This window comes from Stegostoma tigrinum, chromosome 12 (assembly GCF_030684315.1).
Source record: "Stegostoma tigrinum isolate sSteTig4 chromosome 12, sSteTig4.hap1, whole genome shotgun sequence".
NCBI lineage: Eukaryota > Metazoa > Chordata > Chondrichthyes > Orectolobiformes > Stegostomatidae > Stegostoma > Stegostoma tigrinum.
The window spans coordinates 70,279,800-70,305,294 of record NC_081365.1 but is presented as its reverse complement, the minus strand read 5'-3'; the positions used below and the strand labels follow the sequence as shown (position 1 = coordinate 70,305,294).

Sequence of the window (25,495 nt, the reverse complement as noted above, 5' to 3'; positions counted from 1 at the left end):
CCCCCACCATTATCATTGTGCTTGCAGTGATTTGATGCCCATGCATTGGAATTCCCCCTTCAATGTCTCCTTTTAAGGCACTTCTCAAAATCAATCTCTCTGACACAAAAACAGAAGTTGCTAGACTTGCAGAGCATTTCCAGCAGCACCTGTGGTGGGGGGCGGGGGCGGTGAAAATCAGAGTTAATGTTTTCAGGTCCGGCGACCCTTCCTTAGATATTTTCTTCACAAGTGCTGCCAGACCTGCTGAGCTTTTCCAGCAACTTCTGTTTTTGGTTCTGATTTACAGCGCTGCATTTTTTTTAAGAAATGATTTTCAGTTTCACTCTGACTGCCCTTTTGGTCACACGTCCTAATGTTTTCTCGTGTCGCTCAGTGTTATCTTGCATGTGATTGCGCTCCTGTGACCATCTTGTGACACTGGAGCTGTATAAATTCAAATTATTATTTGGGTGGTCGGTCTTTCAAAAAAAAAGTAATGATTTTGTTTAGTGTTCTACTGCAATGTGTCAAGGTGGCCATAACTAAGTGGCAGACTTAGGATTACAGTTGACCGTTGCTGTCCCACCTTTTACAACGTCCTTTGGCACTGTTTCCATCACATTCTGCAGATAAATGCTGGCGTTCACCTTGAAGCCAGCCCCCTAGGTAGAACTCTGCAAAAGAAACCATGATGCAGGTGACATTGATGGCCGCAAAATAACCCATCAGGTCCTGTTTCCTCAACTTTCACTGGCCATGTAGAAAGGTCACTGAGTCTTTCCTGGAAGCGTAGAGGAATTGATCTCAATTGGAAGGATCTTATCGGTCAAATAGTGTCACGTTTCAAGTGAAATGTCTTCGTTTGAGTGGCAGCTCGAATAAGATGAGTAAGCAAACCCTGCTGCGGGCCCAGCTAGCTCACGGGAAGTCTTGTCCAAAGGCCTCTGGGTAGAGACTCTGCTCGTTTGTTCACGTGAAAGACCCACGGCAGAGACTCCCAGCCTTGCGTAGACACCATCCCTAAATCGAGGGGCCAGCTGGCAATCACTTTGTGTTGTGGAGCTGTTGGAATCACAAAGAAACAGCTTTGATTTAATAGACAAGTACCGAATTCTGCTTTGAAAGGAAGAGGAGCAATCTTCTCATTTGGTACCCTCCTCATTTGATCCCAGACTGAAACAAGAAATGGTTCTGCGATCTACAAGAGCGCTGTGAACTGTTTCTCCCCCTATACCCACAGCACAACCCAATCTAAGGTGAGTTGGAAACGGGTTGGTTGGATTTGGAGTGAATGCCTCGGCCTGGTTACCATTTTGGCTTTGCAGCTTGTTTGGACAATTACTCTGTGCTGTGGGCCAGTGAGTGTCCGTGTGATACAGACCTGCCTTTTACCTTTAGAAAAGGATTTCAGCATCTTCTCTTTCAGTTGACATGTGAAACCCAGACTATTGACTGCCTTCTTGGTTGCGTTTTTGAATATTCATTTGACAGGTATGAGGGCGTCACTGTCTAGGCCAGCTTTGATTGCCCATCCCTAATGCCCAGAGGGCAGGTCAGATTCCATCACATTGCTGTGGGTTTGGAGTCACCTGTTGCCCAGACCAGGTAAGGATGGCAGTTTCCTTCCCCAAAAAACGTTAGTGAACCAGATGGGTTTTTCCCAACACTCAACAATGGATTCATGGTTATCATTTGACTCTTAATTCCAGATTTTTTTTTTAAAAAAATTGAATTCCAATTCCACCATCTGTCATCAAGAACAGACTGACGTGAACCACTTTGTTGTTTGCGGGAACTTGGGTGTGTACAGATTGGCTTCTGCATGTCCCGCTATACCAAGCGCTGTTGTTGGTTCAAGGTGTTGAGGTAGCAAATAGCAATATGGATACAGGCTTTTCCTTTTATAATTCACACTGAAGAATATCTTTCAGCTTCATTTCACAGCCTGGACACTGAGAAAAGATTGCATTGATAACTTAGCAGTGTTGATGATTTGAAAATGATCGGGCGAGGTGCAGAGCCTGTACCTGAGGGTTGCCATTCCGTATATCACTCGTTAACTTGTCAGCTGTTCTGCAGCGGTATTAAACCATGTTGCTACATTGTAATGGTGTTCACAGCAAAAACATTTTCCTGGTTGCGTTCATCTCTGGTGGACTTCAAGCCTTGATCATTATAAGTTTGTTTCAATGCAGTCAATGTTTTCTCTGGTATTTCTGGTCTGTGCGTGTTTGGAGATTGTACAGTACTTGTTGAGAATGACTGTGTGCATACCTCACACTTAATGGAGCTTGGAGGGTTTTTTGCCAGTTTAGCTCTTTTTTTTTATCCTAATAAAGGGCTGTGTATTAATAGGCTGTCCTTATTGTTCAGCTGGTCTGTCCCAGAGCTCTTGAATTGAATGATTTGTAATGTTTTGTCCAGTTAACCAGAAAGCTAATGTTGCATGCACGATAGACTGGGGAAGCTTGGAGAATTAAAGAGCTTGGGTGTATATACTGATCAAAACAGAGGAAATTCCAGCAGTGACTTCAGCACTTAGGCTTTCTCAGGTCAAACTTGGAATCATTTTTCTTCACTTGTAACAGACAACTTGTAATGTTGGAACGTTTCCCACAATGCAGTCCTAATGGACAGTTTGCTGGTAATTGAAAACCATTTATTCTTGTTTGCATCATTCCTTCTTTAAATGAAATAAGCAACTTCAACGTAGGAAATTTAGTGCTTTTAAGACCATGGAATGAAAGAATCATTTGAATTAAGAGGCTGTGTTAAGAACAGACCAAGTGTGAGATGGCGTGTGATTTTTATTTTGTGTAGTTTTTCATTTTGATGGGAAGGTCCCTTTTGAAATGGTTGTACATATTGAATTCTAGGAAAAGGAAAGGCCATGGTATTGAACTAAGGATGATTGATTTAAAGGCAGTGGAGCTACATGAAGGTAGTTAGTTGCACAAAAAGGAACTGTATTCCCCATCCTGTAGCTTATTAAATTCTTTTCCATTCTTTTATTCTGAAATGCTGTGTGCAATTTCATGTCTTTATTATTCTCGCCCATGCCTGATGTAGCTAATGCTACGATCTGGCATTTTCACAGGGACGCTTACTTAAACATCAGGTTTTATGTCTGAGCGTATTTTTCTGAGATCAGTAATGGTGCTCATGATGTAGTCAGGTGTGTTTCACAGTCCATCCACAGCAAATGAGGGAAAAATGGCTTTTTCCTCTTCCAAGTGGACCCTGAACATTGAGCAATTCCAAATTCCTTTTCAGTTCTACAACTCTGTTGCCTTTTTCTGTCTGCCTCAATGTCCTGTGCTCTGGACCAGTTAAATGGTAAATATGAGAAGCTTGCTTCATTTGACATGTAGTTTTTGGTAACTCCCTAATGTCCCCTGGGAACCAGTCTTGACACAGTGATAACATTTGTCTGTGAGTCAGAGGATTCTGGGTCGCACCTCTGCCTCAGTGCTGAGCAAGGTTTGCAGGCTCACACCGCAGCTCAGTGTGGAGGGATGTGCTGCACTGTAGCTGAAGCCGTCTTTCAGTTAAACTGACCTCATTCCTGTCTCCTCAGGTGGACATGAGAAACCCTGTAGCATTCTCTTTAGTGGGAGAATAAGGGACCTGTTCCTGGCATCTAGGCTAATATTTATTCCCAAACCCACATCACTGAAACTGGTTACCTGGCTGTAGGTATTTGTGCCACATTGTGTTACTTTGTACAGTTTAGCTGCTGAGCTGCACTTCAGTTGTAGTACCTGAGATGGCAGGTAGCTCCATGTAAGTACAAACGCTTGCTGTGTAGGATTCAGACTGCAGTTTGTGCTGTACTGGCTGATGCAGTCTGATTCATGCAGAACTGCATGCATGTGCCTGCTGACGTCACCACGTGTAAACTAGCCATCAGTGAACAAGGAAACTTCCACTGTTTTTTGTTTTTTTTTGTTTTTGTGGTCTCCCCTCAGTCAGGTGGCCAATAGCCCGTTCCACTATTTCAACAGCTACTTCAGAATTTTGCTCAAGGGTGTGCTGAGTTGTCAGAAGGGCACTGTGTAAGAGCAAGCTAGTGTTTTGAGTCTAGTTGATTCTACATCATCTAGAATCAACATTAGCTTGCTGTCTCTGTACGAATGCTGTCTGACCTGCTGTGATCTCCAGCATTAGTTGTTTTCAGTACAGATTCTAGCGTCTACAGTAATTTTTGCTCCTACATTATCGCCGAGTAGGATATTCAACCAGAGTCCCACCAACCGGCTATGGATATGTAGCCAAGGTGAGTTTACAAAGTCCTCAGTGAATGAACAAAGCAAGCTTGGAGACTGGGCTGGGGTTTGGGAATGTGGCAGGGTCAGATAAATGACTGGTTCATATTTAGGAACAGGAATAAATCAGCTTTAACAGGGATTGGGCTTCTGACAGCACCAGGAAGTATTTTGTTGTTTGTGAATGTAAGACGCTTGCAGCAGGTACGAAGGTATCGCTTCATATGAAGATTTGAACGTGTGTTTAATTTTAAAATTTTAATTACCTTGTGTCTTTCATCAATGATTTAAAAGGAGAGAGGCAGGTTTCAATCTCGGAGCTTAATTTTCTCAACCAGAGACACTGTCTTCAAAATTGGATCAGTGATAATGGGAACTGCAGATGCTGGAGAATCCAAGATAATAAAACGTGAGGCTGGATGAACACAGCAGGCCCAGCAGCATCTCAGGAGCACAAAAGCTGACGTTTCGGGCCTAGACCCTCCTTCATGAAGGGTCTAGGCCCGAAACGTCGGCTTTTGTGCTCCTGAGATGCTGCTGGGCCTGCTGTGTTCATCCAGCCTCACGTTTTGCTGAGTTCAAAATTCCCTGCTTTGTAAGAATTTATTTATTTAGCTTCACGCTTAATGCAACAGGCCATCTTCATACTTTAGCTGACAAATACTGGGTAATATTGCTGCTACGTGGCTGCCAACAGGCTACATCTCTAAGGAGAAAAGGTTCTGACCATTCCCACTGCCAGTACCACCATTTGTGAGACCTGTCATTGCCAACATCTTGGGTTCACCTGATGCTCAGAAATTTGAGAGCTGCACCGATCAAACCAACAAAATAGCTGATGGAATTCTGCAATGGGCATGCCCAAAACCTGCCCCCTATCCTCTATTCTCCAGTCAGGAGTATAATGGACTGCAGGGGCTGCAGAAGCACTGTACTGTTTAGACAGGGCACATGCAAGAAGGATGTTCTTGATCGCAGGAGAGTCCAGGGTCACAGCCTAAGGATGTGGGTTAAGCTGTTTAGGACTGAGGTGGGGAGGGGGGAGAAATGTCTTCACCCAGAGAGTGGAGAGTCTGTGGAATGCTCCACTATTGAGAGCAGTTGAGGAGAAAACATTAAATGTTACAGAGAAGTAGATTTCTTAGGGATACAGAGAAGAAAGTGACAATAGGGTACTGACTCGAGAAATCAGCCAAGATCCTGTTGAACGATGGGGCAAGGCTTAAAAGGCCAAATAGCCCACTTGTTCTTCTATTTTCTCCTGATTCTTTTTAAGGTAGAGCTGTTTCTTTGGCCTGCTACTAGTCGATATCTAGCTTCCCTAGTCGTGTGTGTGTGTGTGTATACGTGCATCTGTAGTCACTCGAGTGCAGTGCAGCAATTTACCAGGCACACTGTTTGTTTGAGAGAGTCATTCAGCTCCAAGGAGAATAAGAATGTGGATGTTCACCTGCAAGCTCACTTCCGAAGTTGGACACTGCCCTGATTTGTGTATGTGCTGCTGCTGTTTTTACAGCTATTGTGTCAAAACTCCTCATGTCCTTGTGAATGGGAGAGCTTTGTGGAGAACACCTGTAATTGTCATCTCACCAACCAGTGATGGGCAACAAGTGGGTGTGTGCTGGAATTGCCCGCATCCACCGAGCATTCTTCAAAACTGTCAGGTGAAAAGCACCCTGCACACCGCATTACTGCCTTTACATGAGTAGCAGATTAAAGAAAAAGACTGTTAGGAATTTGGCTTTCTGTTAATCCAAAACACAGGCATGGTAATCAGAACCCTTGCAGTACTCACAACAAACCAGAGGTGTATAGTACACAGTTTATTGGCTGTGGTTCAACTGGTTGCCCTCTCATTCCTGAATCAGAAGGTCATGGATCCAAGTCCTGCTCTGGAGACATTGTGTGTGTGTGTGTGTGTGTGTGTGTGTGTGTGTGAAAAAGAATATTCCAGCTTCCAAAATATTGGCATCTTCCTGCAACTGGATTGGACGTTTCAATAGATTAGGTCAAATGCTTGAAAATGTCTGGTCCTACTGCATATTGAGAAAATTTAGTTCTTTGTTATTTGGCATTGCGTATCAGAAGCTTCCCTCTGTTGTGGCAGGCTCTCCTGTTGCTCTAATATGGGTTCCTCAGTCTTGCTATTTTCGTGAATACGCTCTGGAAGCTTGTAACTAATACCAGCAAGCTTCTGATGTCACGGAGGGGAAAAATGCAGGAATATGTGCTGTCTTTGGAATACATAATCTCACACCCCGTGTAGCACATTTAACAGTAGCAACAGAATCCTTGGTGCAGGTTCATGTGTCACAGTGACCTGGCTGGTAGCTGTGTGAAAGGTATCACAGAGTAAGACTGGAAAGCGCCAGGATTGGAAGTGAGTCTTTGTGGCACTGATCCTTTCCTCATTTCTTCACACTATTTAACATTCAGTATTTGATATCACTTGGTGTTAGCAGTGTGAGCGATCACCATAGCGTACATATGTCTTTGAGTATGAAAAGCTGTGTGTGTGGAATGCAACCCACACTCCTTGCTTTGGGTCATACAGTTTTGTCAAGTAGTCAATATCCTATTGAGTCAAATTGCAAATCCAGTGGGTGCTAGAAGTGTGTCACATCTGGTAGAGCAGGCAGCATCATTATGCTTTATAGCTCCTCGATCCTTTGCGGGGTGGGGCACATTGTTTGTCTCATGATCATTTTCTTCTTGCTGTTGTCCTTTTTGCGATTGAATTGCTTGTGCCCTTCATCCTATCACTGACCATTCCTGTCGTTCTCTTACTGCCTTCATTCATCTAGCTTTTGCGTTTAGACTTGTCTTCTTATTTAGCCTGGTAATACGACCCATGGCTCTTCACCAGGAGATTTATTGGATGCTGAAATGTGATAGGACAGGTGAGTGTAGCTAGAGGTGTCGACATAAAGGAGGCTGTCAAAGTGGCAAGATTTAGGAGGGGATTTCACCCTCCGGCAGCTAAAGGCATGGCTGCCAATAATGAGCTGAAGGACATTTAAGCTGCAGCAGATGTTTGACTTACAAGACTGCAGGGAAACGGAGTTCCAGGAGGGACAGAGGGGACCCAGAGATGAGGAGAACTGGGGCTGGGAGCGATCTCAATACTACAATGGCAATTTGCAATTCAAGTTGCACTGGTAACTGATGTAGCTCAAGAACACAGGTTGGTGAGTAAATATCACCTTCCAGTTCAGATGGAAGGCCTTTTGATCTGAAAGGTTGCAGTTTCAAGGTCACTAAAGAGGTGGAACTGCCCCAAGAAAATCTTCAGCTGGAGTTGTGTGAACTCTAAGTGCTGAGAGCTAAGGTTAACTTGAAGCAAGCTCTCAAAGAACAAAGCAAGTTGGAGGGAGCTCTGAATGGGCTGTTTTTTGAGTTGGTGCTAAGCTTGCTAATGGGGCTAGCTGCCGAGTGGCACAAAGGAGCTTGAATGTCATTGTGGCTTGAGGTTAGTGTCGAAGCTGTACTTGCAGTGATAATGTGAGGTTTTTGATGGTTGGGGCAGTGTGGTCACACCAGATTAGAAACCTCCAGCTGATCTATTGAGACTGACTGACCCAGGCTCAGTGTGGCAGGTTGTAGCAGTGCAAAAAGCACCATTTTAAACTTTCCTCATTCAAAACAAAAAGATAGATTGGGTTTTATTTATCTTCAATATGCCTATTTTACTGCAAAAGGCACAAAAACTATTTCTACCAATACAGTCCAGGGTAATGGGCAGAAGATTAGACCATTTTTGACAGCACTGTCAAAGAGCCAGCAGGAACACGATGGGCAGAACAACCTCCTTCTGTGTGGTATCATTTTTTTCCCAAGATTATATATTGGTTAGAATTTGTGTCCGGCAACTTAATTTAAAAGTCAAGTAAAACTTTGACCCATTTTGTTATGGCGTTCCTGAAAGAGTACACCCCCAAAACCAGGTTATTGCTGCTGCTTTGAAGCAAGGCTGGCTGTATTATAAATCTCACTATTCCTAAGAGTCATCACGCCAGAGAAAGAGATTTTAAAACCACGCAGAATTCCCAAATTGACCTGTTGTTTAGACCCAGGTTGGCAGGAAGTACGGACCAGGTTTCACTGCTTAACGTGGCTGATTCTACAGATTAACAATTTTGACATAACTCAACTCGTTTAAAATCTCTAACCTGTTTACGAAACGCTCCCCCTCTTCAGGCACATACAACAACCTAGGCATAATGAGTTGAAGGGGAAGACAGAGAAGGCAGTTCTGTGGTCCCAGTCCACAGAGTTTACTGAGATAATTCTTGTGCTGGTCAATATACTGCTCCTTAATCTTCCTTTTCTGGGTGCTTTCACTTTACTGGAGCCACTGAGTGACTGCATCACACTTATAAATGTCTCTGACTTATTTGTTGCAATAAGCTTTCAATTAATGAGGAGGAAATGAACTGGCTATCTTCAGGCTTGAGATTTCTTTTTAAACTCAACAACACAGACAGCTCCTTCCCTTCTGGAAGTTCAATGACTTCTCCCTCAAGTGTTCACATCCACAAGGTGTTCAGGCCCCTGACAGGCAACTGCATATTGTTGGCAGGCTGGCGATCTATGCCATTGGTAACTGATCACAATTTCATTCAGCTTCATTTTTGCAGGCAAAAATCTCCATTTATACACACAGCCCCATTTCTCCAGCTCATCTGTAACTAGGCTTCTCCCATTGTTAGAATCAACAGGAATGGAAACAGCACTTACATTGAATGTCAGCTAACTTGCATTTTAAAAAGTGTAGGAACCATTCAACAGTGCATCATTTTCGAACCAGGCACGGGATGAGAGAGGCTGCTGACTCAGCCCTGTTTTACAATGCACTTGTAAGTACTCTGCAATCTCAACCTTTAATGGTTTCTAAAAATCTTAGCAACGACTGAGGTCAGGCCGACTAGTCTATATATTTTACCATCTTCTGTCACCCTCCCTTCTTAAACAGGGGTGTTACACTACACTACACTAGCCATTTTACAGTGCAGAAAGGGCTAGTCCCAGAGAAATGATTCCTGAAAGATTTCCACCAGTACCTCTCCAATCTCCTCAGCTATCTTCTTCAGAACCATGGGATGTGGTCCAGGTGAGTTGTCCACCTTCAGACCTTTCAAATTCCCTGGTACCTGCTCCTTAGTGATGGCCACTACACTCATCTCTACCCCTTGACTGTCTTGAACTGGAACTTGTAGTATGCTGCAGGTATCTTCCACTGTGCAAACTGCAAAGTACCTATTCAGTTCATCCTTTGTTTCTCATTACAGTTTCTCCAGCATCATTTGCTAGCACTCTTGCCTTTCTCTTACTATTTTATGTATCAAAAGAAACTCTTGCAGTCTTTTTATATTACCAGCTAGCTTAGCTTCATGTTTCATCTTCTCACTTAACTGCGTTTTTAGTTGACCTCTGCTTGTTTTTATAGGCTTCCTAATCCTCTTTTTTCTCACTACTCTTTACCACATTGCATGCTTTTTCTTTTGATTTGATTTAGATTTTATTGTCACGTACTCAAATACAAAAGTGCAGGAGTACAGTGAAAAATATCTATTGCCACACAGGGTGCCATCTTAAGTACAGCTACCTGATTACTGAATCTTCAAGAACAAGACGGATAGAAAGAACACAGCTGTAAGTTAAACATTGCAGTAACTATAGTATAGCATAAAACATATGAAATAAGGTTAAAAGTTACACACTGCAGACCTTCCTAGCTTTAAGTAGAAAATAAACAAAAATAGCTTAAAGTTCAAACATTTACAGTCATTTGCTTTTATGCTATCCCTGACTTCTCTTGTCAGCTATTGTAGCCTCATCCTCTCTTTTTAGTTTGCATCTTCTTCCTTGGGCTGAGTTTCTGCTGTGCCTTCTGAATTATCTCCCAGAAACCCCTGCCATTGCTGCTCCACTGACTTTCCGGCCAGACTGCCAAACCAATCGGCTCTGGCCAGCTTGCTCCCTTTACTCATTTCTAATATATGTTACGTCTGATTCCAGTTTCTCCCCCTCAAATTGCATAGCGAATGCTATGATAGTATTGCCACTGCCCCCGACGGGGTTCCTTCGCCTTCAGCTCCCTGACCAGGTCTCCCTCATTACTCATGACTCCTAGAAGTGCCTGTTCCCCAGTGGTCTATAACCACAAGCCACTCCCAGAAATACATCTCTTAGACGTTCCACAAATCCTTTTTCTTGTGATTCGCTCTCAACCTGATTTTCCCAGTCCACCTGCATATTGACTTGCCACATGATTATTGAAAGGGTGTTCTTCATGCGTGCCTTTTTTAAAATCTCCTCATTTACTTCCCTCCCCACATTCTGATTACTGCAAGGAGGCCTGTACATAACACCCACCAGGTTCTTTTTTTCTCCTTTTGCACTTTTTTAAACTCTATCCATGCAGATTCTACATGTTCCGACCCTACATTTTCCCCTTGCTATCGAATTTAATTTCACTTGTGACCTAGTGTTGTTTTGGAATCTAGGGTGCCTTCCTGAGAAGGCAGGCTGGACCTCCATTTAGCATCTGACCTGAAAGGTAACACGCACCAGAACTGCAGCCACCATATTCACACTTGGATGTCTGCCCTGGATCTAAATGTGGAAGCTTTTCAGCAGCCTTTTACCCCAATCACATCTGTCCATCCTGGGCCTCCTGCAGTGCCACAATGATGCCACCTGAAGGTTGCAGGAACAGCAACTCATTCCGCTTGGGAACCCTGCAGCCCAATGGTATCAATGTGGACTTCACCAGCTTCAAAATCTCCCCTTCCCCCACCGCATCCCAAAACCAGCCCAGTTCGTCCTCTTTTTTTCTCCCCCCCCCCCCCACTGCACCACACAACCAGCTCAGCTCTTCTCCACCCACTGCATCCCAAAACCAGTCCAGCCTGTCTCTGCCTCCCTAACCTGTTCTTCTTCTCACCCCTCCCTTCCTCCCACTCCAAGCCACACCTCCACCTCCTACCTACTAACCTCCATCCCACCTCATTGACCTGTCTGTCTTCCCTGGACTGACCTATTCTGCTCCCCACGTCTCCTCTCCACCTATCTTCTTTTCTCTCCATCTTCGGTCCGCCTCCCTATTTATTCCAGAACCCTCGCCCCATCCCTCTCTCTGAAGGGTCTAGGCCCGAAACGTCAGCTTTTGTGCTCCTGAGATGCTGCTGGGCCTGCTGTGTTCATCCAGCCTCACATTTTATTATCTGGTAGCAGCTTGTTTGTTTGCTGCAAGAGAATGCTAGAATGCAATACCTCTCTCACTTAAGTTGCACTGTCACAGACTAATTTGAGCACCTATCTGTACCCCGATTGGAGACTAAAGTAGACAGAAATAGTTGTTTTTGTACTACCCATCTTCAGCATTGTGCAGGTCCATATAATGTTTTGCACCCTTTAATGAAACTACATACATGGTAATTTGAGATAATAAAGTGTGAAGCTGGATGAACACAGCAGGCCAAGCAGCATCTCAGGAGCACAAAAGCTGACGTTTCGGGCCTAGACCCTTCATCAGAGAGGGGGATGGGGGGAGGGAACTGGAATAAATAGGGAGAGAGGGGGAGGTGGACCGAAGATGGAGAGAAAAGAAGGTAGGTGGAGAGGGTGTAGGTGGGGAGGTAGGGAGGGGATAGGTCAGTCCAGGGAAGACGGACAGGTCAAGGAGGTGGTAATTTGTGTAGCTTTGTCACTGACGCTTCTCACACCCTGGGTGGTTGACCCCAGGTTGCACCATGTCTTTGGCATTTTGGGATTTTCAACCAACAGTTGATCTTAGTGTCCTGACATCTCAGTCAGGTTCATTTTGATATGGTGATTGCTAAAAACGGCCCGCGTGTAGTTCGCTCCCCGTTCTGCAGTCTTAAGGTTTGCAGGGTGCAGCTGCAAGTGTATTAATCTTCTTGCAGAAGTACATTTACTGTCAAACTGGAAGAAAAAGCTTGTTGTCAAGGCTGTTCACGAGGCAACAAGAGTGGCTGGACCGTTTTGCCAAACTTCGAGATATAAAACATTTCTGGAATTTCTCAATACTCATTCTAAGCCTGTATCTAGAAAGCTGAGCGGCAATCTAGTGTGACACCTTTTTCTTTTCAAGAAGCAAGTTTGTGGTTTTGTCTTGATAAAACATCATATACGTTGTCAGCTTTGAGTATCCTTCTGTCAGGTACAGCGACGTCTGCAGCCACAAGCTGTCTAATTAGTATCAGAGATAATGGGAACTGCAGATGCTGGAGATTCCAAGATAATAAAATGTGAGACTGGATGAACACAGCAGGCCAAGCAGCATCTCAGGAGCACAAAAGCTGACGTTTCGGGCCTAGACCCTTCATCAGAGAGGGGGATGGGGGGAGGGAACTGGAATAAATAGGGAGAGAGGGGGAGGCGGACCGAAGATGGAGAGTAAAGAAGATCCTCTCCACCTATCTTCTTTACTCTCCATCTTCGGTCCGCCTCCCCCTCTCTCCCTATTTATTCCAGTTCCCTCCCCCCATCCCCCTCTCTGATGAAGGGTCTAGGCCCGAAACGTCAGCTTTTGTGCTCCTGAGATGCTGCTTGGCCTGCTGTGTTCATCCAGCCTCACATTTTATTAGCTGTCTAATTAGTCCCGTTTCCCAGCTCTATTGCCACAGCCCCGCGTGTGTTGCTCTCTGAGATTTATGCAATTCCTTTTTTGAAATCGCTTCTACCAGAGTTTTGGCGAAGATCTGTAGCTCGGGTTGTGGGTGAGATTGTTGACCCGCTCACCGAGCTGGCTTGTTCTCGTTCAGACATTTAATCATCGTGCTAGGTAACATTATCAGTGGAGCTTCCGGTGAAGCGATGTTATTCTACTCCGCTTGGAATTTATACTGTCCGGTCCGTTACGGTGAGTAGTGTTTTATGTCCGGTTTGGATCTGTTGGTTTCTATATGGGGTCCAATTCTACGTGTTTGTTTGCCATTATGGACCCAACAGTATAAATTCCAAGCAGAGTAGAATAACATTGCGTCAATGGAGGCTACACTTTTCGATGTCCCCTCAGATGGTGACGAAACACCTCCAATGAGAACAAGCCAGCACAGCGAGCAAGTCAATAACCTCATTGCTTCTACCAAGCTGTACTGTACATTAAACCTGACAATTATTGTGTTTAAGAAACAAAAACCATTTTCCAAATCTATTCTCTGCCAATTATCTTCGATCTTTGTCCTGTACTTTCACTTGCAGAATGATCAGTAATTAGATATTCCTTCACTACTCCCTCATACCTGACCCCGCTTGTCATTCTCACTCAGCTACTTCTGCCTTTAAAAGGACATTCTCATCTTTTCTTGCCTTTGCTTTTAAAAGCATTTCCCACACTCGTTCAGGCTTCTCTGATATATTAGCGCTCATGAAATTAAAGATTGTTTATTTGTTTGTTTGTTTTTTATTGGTGAGCCTAAAAAAGCTCATTAACACTTTACAAATCCATTTCACATTGAGTCCTTTTAACCAGCAGAGAGGGGAGACATTTCCTGACACACATTTGTGGACCAGACACAGTGAGTAAAAATCCTGACATTAGGCGGCTTTAATTCTTAATTTGATGTAACCTGTTCATCTTGGCTCACTAAAAAAAATGTGCAACAAGGCTACAAAGTTTTTATTCGAAGTGCTGCAATTTTGACATCTATCAATCTGTTAAGTAATTATGGGAGATCGACTCTTAATAACATCAAATAACTGACTATCCAAGCATTGACTGTAGGCAAATAAATTTCAAAAGGACTTTGCTGTTTCTTCATTTAATCTGGCTACTTCTAAGATTTATAGATATTATTTATGGATGCAGTCAGTAGGTAATGTAGTGTCCAAATTACTGCTAATTCAAAGTTGGAACTAATTTTGGATGATGTCAGTTCAGATTCCATTTGAAAATTTGAATGCTGTTTAAATTCAAAAACCAAAAGAGTTTGTCGATTTAAAAGTGGTGACAAAGCTACAGAATTGTTGGAAAAATCCAATCTCTTTTTCAAATATCCTTTTAAGGAAGGGAATCGACTATCTTTAACCAGTCTAGCTATGTAATTCCAAAGCAACACCAACGTGGTCGACTCTTTTAACTGCTCTCTAATGTAGACGGTCAGTTTAACCCAACTGTACCAAAACCAGTAACTAGAGGTGAGCAATAAGTGACCATCTCACCAGTGACGTTCACATCCCAGGAATGAAGATAAACTTGCAGAAGAATGCACAAGAAGCCTTTCCTTTTAAGTGTTTTTGTGTCAAAAATGGATAAAGATTGTAATACATTGATATTTTTAATTCTTGAGTGGGTGCTGCTGATGTGGCTGACATTTATGGATTTTTCTAGTTTTGCTGGGACGGTGGGAAACCTTTTATTGTCAACCATGGAGTGCCAACTTAACTGCTGATGAGCAAGAAACCACTTGCATTTGTGTAGCATCGCCACACGACTGTGGGGTGTCCCAAACAGCTTTATAACCAGTGAAGTTAACAAAGGAAGCTTTCACAGAAATCTAACGATGATGAGCTTTCGTGATGATGGTTGAGGCGTGAACTTTGGCCACGGCATAGTGCGGAGAACCCCTCTTCTTCAGATAAGAAGCACTTTTGCACCCATTCGAGAGCACTGGTGGGATCTCTCTTTAACACCTCATCTGAGTGATGGGACTTCTGATTGTGCAGCCCTCATTCAGTATTGCATGGTATGTATGACCAAGTGCTGGCAATGGAACTTGAACCTGCAACTTCTGGGTGGGAATTGACTCCCACTTAACTCTGCACAAACTAGCATTTTATCAAAAGTTCAGAATGCTGGTGGGCAAGTAGGGATGGGAAATAATTTTACGCTGGGGATGGGTGCTTTGTGTTTAGGTCCGGCTGGTGGAAAGCACAGAACTCAGAAGGATCTGTGTTGGATCCAAGAACGAATTAATTGCAAAGGAATTGTTTTGTTGCTCTAAGCTCATAAGGTGGTTCTGAATTTACATCAATGTCCAAGACGTTTGTACCACCAACATTATTATCCTTTAATTGCTCCCATGGGTGCATTATTCTCTGGGTATTAAAGACAAATGGACTGAACAACTTACTGTTTGCAGTTGTTTACGGACCCCTCTTCATCTCCGCCTCAGTGTAAGCTCTTCACAAATCCAGCAAATGAGTTGAGCTATTTGGTTCCATAGTTGCGACCGGTTTTCTTTGGAATAAGCCGAAAAAATAACTTCGTTTTTTTGCTTTTTGACGGTGTGTAGGTGTTCCAGTTCTGAAAGCTTTCTGTACTTTGTGTTGGAATTACAAAGTATGCGTCAGCATTGGTGCTTGTGGTGACACTAGTTGATTGACCCCTGTAACAGTGTGTTTCAGCGTAAGTGATTGGTCTGTACTAAGGTTTTTAACCTGATAAACCCTGAATGCCCTCGTGTGATGCAACATCTGTTACATGTGAATGTCTCAGTCAAGGTAAAAGTGTGGTTTGCACTGCAGTTTGTATTTTAAAATCTCTTCTACATTTTTAAACACTTTATCAATCGTCTATATGTTGCTTCGATCGACTCGATTACTTCCTAATCTACCCGAGTGTCTAAATTGCAGAATACGGCAATAAAATTTAAGCACTGGGACGTCAATTGAAATTCAAAGAATTTCTTACCCCCCCCCACACACACACACACACACACACACACACACACACACACACACACACACACACACACACACACACACACACACACACACACACAGATATGTGGAATTAACTGACGATAAAAGCAACTAAAAAGATAAAAAAGGGAACTTGCATTTCTGCAGTACCTTTTACAAACTATGGATCTTCCAAAGCAGTTCACAGCCAATGAATGCTTTCTTGTAAAATAGTCACTGCTATGGTTTAGATGGCAAAGCACCCAAAGAGTTCTCAAAATAGCAACGTAATAACAACCAAATAATCCTGTTTTTTTAATGTTGATTTTGAGGGATAAATAATGGCCTGGATGTCAGGAATGACTCCCCACCCTTTTCACAATGCTGCATTGAGATCTTCAGCATATGTTTGAGTCATGGGTGATTCAGAAGTCAGTACCTCTGACTGTACAGCACTCCCTCAGAAGTGCACCGGAGAAGCAGCTCAGATTTCTAGAGTGAGTCATGCGTCCGAGTCAAGTTTATGGGTTTACGAGTGCTACTACACAGATCCCCTTAGGGAACTTGTGAAGAGCTCCATAGTTCTATATTCTCAGTGATTCATTCTTGTTCCTATTTGATAAAGAAATCCATACCTCATGGAAGGAGCTGTTATGAGCAAAAAACAGGGTTAAAGACACTCGAGACATATTAATAAGCTGAAAGCACTTATTGCCATGGAGGTCTCCTAACTGTAAATTTAACAGCATTCGATCTTTAACATTTCATCACCCAGTGTGACACAGGGAATAGAGGAAGTAATGCAGTTGATACAGGCTGCAGAGGAGAAAGGGACCAGAGCTGCACCATGTCAGGTCAGCAGTGACTGGGCTTGGTTATTCTAATAACTTCAACCTTTCAGATTTAAACTCGCTTTGCATCTCTTGTTTTACAACAGAAGATGCTGTGTAAATAATAGACTATTGCTTTATAGGATTGATGAGGGACAAAAAGCACTGAGAATAGCCATAATGTTCAATGTCAGGTGAAGCACAATCGAGTCTATTGCATTTGCTGCTCACAATGTGGTCTTCTCGACATTGGAGAAACAAAGCGTAGACTGGGTGACTGCTTTGCAGAACACCTACTTCCTGCCCGCTGAAAAGACCTGATCTACCTGTTGCCGGCCACATCAACACACGACCTTGTTCCCTGGCCAATATCTCTGTCCAGGCTTGCTGCAGTGAAGCTCCTTGCACGCTGGAAGAATAGAATCTCATTTTCTGCTTGGGAACTCTGCAGCCTTCAGCACTCGATATCAAGTTCAACAGTTTGAGGTCTTGAGGCACCATCTCCCGTGTCCTTACCCCAATCCCCACAAACCAGGTCTTGTTATGACATGGTCTGCTATTAAACATGACCCATTGTTAGCCACTATTAGTCCCCATTTAGCAGCTAGTTATTCTCCTAGGCTGACCATTAACCACTCCTTTGTCTGTCCAAATGTTCTTCCCTCTCTTTGTGCTCTATTACCCCCCCCCCCCCCCCCAAATCGCTTGCTACTTACCTCCTTCCCCACCCCATTTTCTGCATTTTTAAAAAAAACTTTCCCCTAACTTCCACCAGTTCTGAAGAAGGGTCAGTGGCTCCAAAATGATGCGATAATGGGAACTGCAGATGCTGGAGAATCCAAGATAACAAAATGCGAGGCTGGATGAACACAGCAGGCCCAGCAACATCTCAGGAGCACAAGAGCTGAAGTTTTGGGTCTAGACCCTTCTTCAGAGAGAGGGATGGGGTGAGGGTTCTGGAATAAATAGGGGGAGGCGGACCGAAGATGGAGAGAAAAAAAATAGGTGGAGAGGAGAGTATAGGTAGGGACGGGATAGGTCAGTCCAGGGAAGACGGACAGGTCAAGGAGGTGGGATGAGGTTAGTAGGTAGATGGGGGTGCGGCTTGGGGTGGGAGGAAGGGATGGGTGAGAGGAAGAACAGGTTAGGGAGGCAGAGACAGGCTGGACTGGTTTTGGGATGCAGTGGGTGGAGGGGAAGATCTGGGCTGGTTGTGTGGTGCAGTGGGGGGGAGGGGACTAACAGGGCTGGTTTTGGGATGCGGTGGGGGAAGGGGAGATTTTGAAGCTGGTGAAGTCCACATTGATTCCATTGTCTTTGGTGGTGGGGTCAGATTGTAGATGGCGGAAGCGTCGGAGGATGATGCGTTGTATCCGGAGGTTGGTGGGGTGGTGTGTGAGAACGAGGGGGATCCTCTTTGGGCGGTTGTGGCGGGGGCGGGGTGTGAGGGATGTGTTGCGGGAAATGCGGGAGACGTGGTCAAGAGCGTTCTCGACCACTGTGGGGGGGGGGAAAGTTGCGGTCCTTGAAGAACTTGGACATCTGGGATGTGCGGGAGTGGAATGCCTCATCGTGGGAGCAGATGCGACGGAGTCGGAGGAATTGGGAATAGGGGATGGAATTTTTGCAGGAGGGTGGGTGGGAGGAGGTGTATTCTAGGTAGCTGTGGGAGTCGGTGGGCTTGAAATGGACATCAGTAAACAAGCTGGTTGCCTGAGATGGAGACTGAGAGGTCCAGGAAGGTGAGGGATGTGCTGGAGATGGCCCAGGTGAACTGAAGGTTGGGGTGGAAGGTGTTGGTGAAGTGGATGAACTGTTCGAGCTCCTCTGGGGAGCAAGAGGCGGCGCCGATACAGTCATCAATGTATCGGAGGAAGAGGTGGGGTTTGGGGCCTGTGTAGGTGCGGAAGAGGGACTGTTCTACGTAACCTACAAAGAGGCAGGCATAGCTGGGGCCCATGCGGGTGTCCATGGCCACCCCCTTTGTCTGAACGAAGTGGGAGGAATTGAAGGAGAAGTTGTTGAGGGTGAGGACGAGTTCGGCCAGGCGGATAAGGGTGTCGGTGGAGGGGGACTGGTCGGGCCGGCGGGACAGGAAGAAGCAGAGGGCCTTGAGGCCATCTGCATGCGGAATACAGGTGTATAGGGACTGGGCGTTCATGGTGAAAATGAGGTGTTGGGGGCCAGGGAATTGGAATTTGTGGAGGGCATGGGTGGTGTCACGGACGTAGCTTGGGAGTTCCTGGACCAAAGGGGAGAAAATGGTGTCCAGATAGATGGAGATGAGGTCGGTGGGGCAGGAACAGGCTGAGACAATGGGTCGACCAGGGTAGGCAGGTTTGTGGATTTTGGGAAGGAGATAGAAACGGGCTGTGCGGGGTTGGGGAACAATGAGGTTGGAGGCTGTGGGTGGGAGGTCCCCTGAGGTGATGAGGTCAGGAATGGTGTTGGAGATGATGGTTTGGTGCTCGGGGGTGGGGTCATGATCGAGGGGCCGGTAGGAGGTGGTGTCGGAGAGTTAGCGTTTGAGTTGGCACCCAAAATGATGTTGACTCTAATTCCTGTCTGTTAGATGCTGCCGGACTTCCCGAACTTGCCTGGCAATTTCTGTTTTTGTTCAATGTCGCTCATTAGGTGACAATCTTGATTTAGGGAAGAGCTGTTTGGAGTCTTGATGAGAGCCATTCAACTTCAGTGGAAATGAGAATCAGATGGAGTGGAAATTGAACTGTTAGATTGCTATCTCCCTCTTTTATGTTGGCCCCTAACCACAACTAGCTTTATCCACATTTGGACTGTAAGCAGTAACCCATGAGTCTCGCTGTTGGCCAGGGAGATAAACTCAAGGATTTTGTAGCCTGTTGAAGCCAACACAAATTTGTTGTGAGGAATGGGTTGTGTGTTATTCACTGGAAGAATAGTTATCTCACCATCACGGGGTTCAGTAAGTCCACGTGAATGAACACAAAAAGATTCAATCTCCCACAATTATACTTTCACCTTGACCTCTTGCTGATCACTCGTGAGATTCTCCCTTCGCTGTTCGACGCTTGGTTAAAAAATGGGATGTTTTGCTCTCGGCAGCAGGAGGACCCTCGTTGGTCTTCTTGCGTGATACTACCAACTTCCTCACGAGCGCCCACCTTGTTCAGGAGCAGGGGGACATTCCACACCAGCTTCTTCAAAACTTTGCTGCTTGCGTATGGACTGGTTGTTTCAGTGTCTCATTGCTAGAGGTAATTACACTCCCAACATGCCCTAATACAGAGATAATGGGAACTGCAGATGCTGGAGATTCCAAGATAACAAAATGTGAGGCTGGATGAACACAGCAGGCCAAGCAGCATCTCAGGAGCACAAAAGCTGACGTTTCGGGCCTAGACCCTTCTTCAGAGAGGGGGATGGGTGGAGGGAACTGGAATAAATAGGGAGAGAGGGGGAGGCGGACCGAAGATGGAGAGTAAAGAAGATAGGTGGAGAGGGTGTAGGTGGGGAGGTAGGGAGGGGATAGGTCAGTCCAGGGAAGACGGACAGGTCAAGGAGGTGGGATGAGGTTAGTAGGTAGCTGGGGGTGCGGCTTGGGGTGGGAGGAAGGGATGGGTGAGAGGAAGAACCGGTTAGGGAGGCAGAGACAGGTTGGACTGGTTTTGGGATGCAGTGGGTGGGGGGGAAGAGCTGGGCTGGTTGTGTGGTGCAGTGGGGGGAGGGGATGAACTGGGCTGGTTTAGGGATGCAGTGGGGGAAGGGGAGATTTTGAAACTGGTGAAGTCCACATTGGATGTCAATGTGGACTTCACCAGTTTCAAAATCTCCCCTTCCCCCACTGCATCCCTAAACCAGCCCAGTTCATCCCCTCCCCCCACTGCACCACACAACCAGCCCAGCTCTTCCCCCCCCACCCACTGCATCCCAAAACCAGTCCAACCTGTCTCTGCCTCCCTAACCGGTTCTTCCTCTCACCCATCCCTTCCTCCCACCCCAAGCCGCACCCCCAGCTACCTACTAACCTCATCCCACCTCCTTGACCTGTCCGTCTTCCCTGGACTGACCTATCCCCTCCCTACCTCCCCACCTACACCCTCTCCACCTATCTTCTTTACTCTCCATCTTCGGTCCGCCTCCCCCTCTCTCCCTATTTATTCCAGTTCCCTCCCCCCATCCCCCTCTCTGATGAAGGGTCTAGGCCCGAAACGTCAGCTTTTGTGCTCCTGAGATGCTGCTTGGCCTGCTGTGTTCATCCAGCCTCACATTTTGTTATGCCCTAATACAGTGTCATTCTGCATTGGAAACTGTTCCATAAGGTCAGTGTACAATTTGGGAGAAGCTTTCGGCATGTAGACCTCCATCTGTTGACCTCTGAACCCTCTCTCATCCCTTGTCTTCGTGATTTTTTTTTTGCTGCATTTCTGCCTTGTTGGCTCTTTGACCTTTACCACCTATAATTTAAATCACCTGATTTGTGGTCTCTTTGGGCCAAACTCCATAGTCCATTGGGCTTGTCTTGCTCCATGATGACAGTAAGTAGGACATCAAGTACATAAACATAGTTCTGTTTTGGAACTGCATATCGCATTCTGTGCTTTGTAGAATCGCTGAATATGCAAGGTAATGAAAGATAACCTGTAAATGGTACAAGATACAGCATTATATTGCATTTGGCAAGTTTCAGGAAGTGATGTGAATTCAGGTCCCTTTTTTTTTTAAAATCTGCAAAACAAAGGGAAACTGGATGTGATAAGCATACTTGGGAAATTTTGTTGGATAATTTGGATGGTAAATCTGAAATTTCCGAGGACTAATACAAGAAATGTTCTGTCCTGTTCTATGTGCTGTGTACCACAGTTTTTACTTTTCTTTTTTTAAGAAAGAAGTGCACGTCATTCTATGTATTTTTGCTAAATCCATAGATTCCAGGACACTTAAAACTTAGGAGGAGACCACTTGGCCCGTCATGACTCTCTTGCACGGTAGATCAGACTACACCCGTACCACTTCCCAATTCTTGGCCCATATGCCTGGAACTTCTAACAATGCAACTGAGTACATAAACAGTGCTTCAATGTTACGAGGGTTTCTGACTCAACCAACCTTTCAGGCAATGATGTCCACACTCCCACCATACTTTGATCGGAAAACACAAAATTCTAAATTCTCCTTTGTAGCTTTCTAACTCTTCCCTTAAATCAATGGTCTTGGTTATTGACTGCTGTAACTCGTGGAAAAGTGTGTCTCCCTGCCCACCCATTAAGTGTCCCTCATAATCATATACCCCTCTATGGTATCACTTTTTTTGTTTTTGCTTCAAGGAAAGCAGCCCCAGCATATAGCTCAGCCTCTCCAGACCAGGCAGTGTCCTGGTAAATCTCCCATGTTTGTAATTAATAAACAGACACCAGTGGTATGTGCAAGTTCTGCCACCAGTAATAACACAGCTCTTCGTTGTGCACATATAATGTGGGGTTGTGATTGAGGAAATCTTGACCAATGGCTTACATTGCTATGAGGATCACAAACCAGAGCATGAAGATTTGAGACAATTGACGAAAGGACTAGGGTGAGGAATAAGAACTTTTTTTTTCTGAACAAGTGAGTTGCTTTGATCTGGGATCTGGCCTGAAATGGTGGCTTTCAAAAGGGAATTATATATATATATACTAAATGAGAAATTAATTGAGCTTTTGGGCAGTGCCATGAATTGAATGGTTTGAAGGATCAAACAGCCATCTTCTGTGCGTTAAGATGCTATGATTTATTTTGTGCTGTTACGGTCAATGCTGTATATAACCTGTGCCCCATTTACCTTTTATATAAAAAACAGAATGGGGGTTTGATGGATTTCTTTACAAGTGGATGTAGTTTCCTGGATTGCAATGTTCTCCCGTCATGTCGGAATTTAGGATTTGTTTAGGGCAGGAGTATGCCATTCTGCCCTTTTTGAGCTTGCCCTGCCTTGCAGTTAACATTGTGGCTGATCTCAGTGGGGTTTCCACTTCACTATCCTGTCTGTTTGCCCATCTCAAATCCTGGAACCCTTTTGTCAACAAGAATCTGTTTAACTCTGCTTTGATTAAATTCAATAGATCATCATCCACTCCTTTTCTGTCCGAGAACAGAATTCCACAACTTAATAACCCTCAGAGTGAGAAGTAAAATTCCCATTATCTACATCCCAAAAGGAAGACACCTGATGAGATAACCAGGTGCAGAGCTGGACGAACACAGCAGGCCAAGCAGCATCGTAGGAGCAGGAAAGCTAATGTCTCGGGAAAGCTAATGTCTCGGGCCTAGACCCTGCTGTGTTCATCCAGCTCTGCACCTTGTTATCTCAGGTTCTCCAGCATCTGTAGTTCCTACTGTCTCTAAAACACCTTCCTGATGAAGTGTTTCTGAAGAAGTTGAACTGTGTCCCATAGTTCTTGTCTCTACCATTTAGAGGAGGCATTCTCCCAGAATTCTCCCTGTTAGATCCCTTCAGCATCTCTATAAGAGACATACAACATGATTTTAATAACTGCTATTGTCACTTCACTTTTACTTGATTTTCCTTTCTTGCACCATTTTTACAGTATGGGCCTTCTCGTTTCCTTCACCTTTGTGGATATCCTCTACTAAATCTTTAGTGTAATATTAATTCTTTGCTTTTTAGCTCAGAGAAGCAATTGAACTTCTTTGGAACCTCTACCAGATCCTCTGAGTTGTTCTTTCATTCTTCTCTGAATAAGTTACGACATCAGTCTTGAAGGAGATAGGGTTTTGCAGGACTGAAACTTTGATGCAGTTGCATGACATTTCAGTAAAAGTATAAATGACCGGAGCACCAGTGTTACCGTGGTGAGTTATATCAACTTGGCCATTCTTCCTTTTTGAGTTCAACAAGTTGAATGGTAATGGAATGGGGTTGAAAGTCATAAAGATTCAGTTGGGTAAAGTGGGTAGTATTACATGCCATTCCCTGTGCCACAGTTAGTGACCAATTTCATTTAGTCGTGCCAATGCCCTCCTATCTCTGCCCCAATTCGATGAACAGCCTTCCTGGCTTGCTACCAATTGAGGCCCTTAAGTGGGTGGTCATAGACCCAGTTCACGGTCTCATGTCACAGCTGGTGATACTAATCTGGCAGCGGCTGGGTGGCTCGCCATCTGGAGAATGTGAAGTAATTCCTGCCAACATTGTTTTCAGGCTCCTGCGGTTGGATGGGTGGGGGTATCCCTTCATTGCCAAGCACCAGATTCCCATGTGACCTGGTATTGGGAAATTGGGCATGCTGAGAGGCAGACTCTCCGTTGCACCCCCACCCCCATCCCCATGCACTGAGGGTCTTGCAGGAACATTTCACTTACTGAGGGGTGGCACGCTGACGAAAGGACACAGTCTTAAAACTTGGACCTCAGCTGTTCTGGAGGGCTGCCAGGAAGTACGATTTTCAGCAGAGAGCGGGCAAGGTCTGGAGCTGTCTGAGTCCTCATGTTGTGCATGCTGACAGTGTTCTGGACATGAGACTGAAGCCAACGTGATTTTTTTTTAATGTTGTTATGTTAAAGGAATGTGGAACACAAGTGCAACAATGGAGTCACAGCAACCGTGATCTAATGGGAAGGTGGAACCATTTCCATGGCCGCCCAGTGTGTCTGCTTTTGGTTTTTGAGGGGGGAACCATCCTTTTTCATTGCATCCAGACCTGGGTGTTCTGAAGAAGGGTCTAGACCTGAAATCAGCTTTCCTGCTCCTCTGATGCTGCTTGATTTGCTGTGTTCTACACCTTGTTGTCTCAGATTCTCCAGCGTTGGCAGTTCTTACTATCTCTGGATTTTTCATAATGGACTTTGGACTGTGTTCAGACATTCTCCTGTGCATTGCAAAATCCACGAGTACATACATGTTTTTCAGTGGTTAATTGGAGCCGTTTGGTTGTCAGAGCATCATTTTTACAGGTTCATGTTCAGTGCTTGCTAGTTTTGTTACAGTTCTGCTTGGCTTGTGAAAAAGTCTAGTTGAGGAGCAGTTCGGAGACTTTGTTCAACTCTTCCCTGGTTGCCTAAGGAGTGGCCCTTTTCAAACAAAGGCAATACATCCAGAACCTGCTGATTTCCCTCACTCCTACTTGTCCCATTTCCTGGCTGCTGTGTGAACGGGACAGTGATTCGGGGCCTAGACCAGGTTCTCACCAAAAGCAGCCGGGGCTCAATGATTTAACCAGGCGTTTGACTTGCAGCTCACCCAACCGGAAGGAATCTCGCCTTGGCTGCTGCTTGGGATCGGACCAGGACAGAACATGAGCAGCTAACTCTCTGTTCTGTGAACACCTCGTGGGTCAGGAGCAGTGGGAATGTTTTGCCCTTTCTTACTCCTGGGACTGCATAGTCCCTGAGCTCAGCTGGGTGTCGCTTGCACACCTGCACAGCCCCTCTGTCCCCCACCCTGGTTGACTGTGCGAAGGCCATTTTTATGAGTCATGAGTCTGGCTGGGCGAAGGCTGGTCTCCCTAACCTTTATATTAGCTGAGGCCCAGTCACCCACTACCTTTATTTTGAAACATCAAGGCCCTTGTTTCACAATTTACTGCTTTGTTTTTCCCACTGATGCCTTGATGCAGAGATTTGTGCCTACAATGGAAGAGTATTTAAGTTAATGTGAACCTGAAGAGAAGGAATGCTTTGATTAATCGCAGACCCTTGTTGACCACATACCAAATGATGTCAGCGGCTCCATCAGACTGCACGGCGTACAGTTTGAGAGGTCCACACACCAAGAGCAATGAATATAGTAGC

General features: G+C 45.0%; 2 protein-coding genes across 2 annotated transcripts in view; one reads left to right on the top strand and one right to left on the bottom strand.

The window, feature by feature from the left end:
• LOC125457167 (putative claudin-24) overlaps positions 1 to 15,568 on the bottom strand; it is a 77,596-nt gene extending 62,028 nt beyond the window's left edge. The window contains exon 1 of the mRNA XM_048541018.2: positions 15,347 to 15,568. The gene's annotated coding sequence lies outside the window, so the exon portion shown is untranslated. The remainder of the gene's footprint in view (positions 1 to 15,346) is intronic.
• The window catches only part of wwc3 (WWC family member 3), a 164,273-nt gene that overhangs the window by 26,226 nt on the left and 112,552 nt on the right, over positions 1 to 25,495 (top strand). The window lies entirely within an intron of this gene.